General features: G+C 42.8%; 1 protein-coding gene across 1 annotated transcript in view; it reads right to left on the bottom strand.

The window, feature by feature from the left end:
- The window catches only part of ESYT2 (extended synaptotagmin 2), a 95,540-nt gene that overhangs the window by 92,473 nt on the left and 1,527 nt on the right, over positions 1-1,540 (bottom strand). The window lies entirely within an intron of this gene.

Below are 1,540 nucleotides of genomic sequence, written 5' to 3'. Positions count from 1 at the left end.
GGGGGGACACACAACACAAAAAAACCCTACAGTGATTTACAATACGTCTGCCAACTAATGTATCAGAAGGTCACACTTTTGGGGAAACCCTGCATATTGATCAGTTGCTTTCTCATAATACCATAGGATATGCAGGTGTTTGCAGCCAGCACTCATTCCTCTCTATGATTTTTTGCCTCTGACTTCAGTCAAGAGTCCCCTTTCTAAATCTTTAGTTACTTGGACAACTCCACACGTGAATTAATTGCCATTTTATCAAAGGTAACAAACTGTGACTTAAAATAAATTTACACACAGCACTAAGCTTGAATATCTACTGCTTAGTTACCAGCAGATAGTTACTATATACAACCCTCCACAACAAATCTAGCTTCAATTAATTCATTTTAAATGCATCAAACCAGAACACTTCCATTATATGGCTGCATGATTACGGGGGGGGGGAACCCAACACAGAGCTAACATAAGAGCTATTAACATTAAGACTCACATCTCAGCTTCAAGCAGTAAAACCACCTCATCTCTTTTAAACACTGTCCCCCTTTTTACCACGATCTTCCACTAGAATTTGGGTAAAAGATACGAAGAAACAGGAGTGAAAAAGCCTCCCATTTCACACCTACACACTATATTCTCTCCAGCTGTCTGGAACTCCCGTAACTTCCTTAGTAGAGCTGGGACAGGTCACATCAGGTACAACAATTTGATCACATGAAACAGCTACGTGGATACTAATCGCAACACCGCTCAATGCACAGTCACTGCAAAGAATACCTAGCAGAGATGTGGATGGCTATTACTGAGGAGCGGAGAGTAGTCAACAAGGAAATCACACGGAAGGATTTAGCAGAAACCTTCAAGACTTCAGCTATGGGGACTAAGAGAGCAGCAAGCTCTGCACAGCAGATCACCGGGGCGGACCAGGACATGCAGAGGCCTGGATGAACACTGACACTGTCAGGTGGCTGGCTGTCAGCCGTATTTAAAAAATTGTTAATCCTCCAAAGTAAAAATTACAAAGAAAAAGTATTCAACATTGAATATGAGTTTCAGCTAAAAAAAAAGAAAAAGAAAAAAAAAAAAAGGTAGTTCTAAAAACTTATTAGAAAGCCTGAAACTTTCAAAGGAAGACTCCACTTTTGAAGAGACCTTTTAAAACCAACCACAGCAATACACAAATAAGGCCACCAAAGCCCCTTTACCTTAGTCCTCACGTCACAACCCTGAAACCAGCCAGAAACACCACCTCATTTTTCTGTCACTCCCTATTAAGTAACGCTTTACTGAAAACCGTAAAACCGTTAAGATACCGATTTTGTCTGCCTCTAATCTCAACTTTTTAAGAAAAGGTTCTTGCCCAAGTCGCGGGATCTGTGCGCCATAGAGCCCTCGCTACATCCAAGACGTGTGCGTCACTGGCATCTGAGGGGAAAAAAAACCCAAACCCTGGGGTAAAGTTTATTTCTGCGAGGGAAACCCCAGCCAGGACACGTTCAGTGCTGCACGGCAGCGCCGCGGGGCTGTCACCACACGGCAGACG

Source organism: Aptenodytes forsteri, unplaced genomic scaffold (genome assembly GCF_000699145.1).
Source record: "Aptenodytes forsteri isolate BGI_AS27 unplaced genomic scaffold, ASM69914v1 Scaffold257, whole genome shotgun sequence".
NCBI classification, from domain to species: Eukaryota; Metazoa; Chordata; class Aves; order Sphenisciformes; family Spheniscidae; genus Aptenodytes; species Aptenodytes forsteri.
Note: the sequence above shows the minus strand (reverse complement) of the source record. Positions and strands in the feature narration are given on the sequence as shown.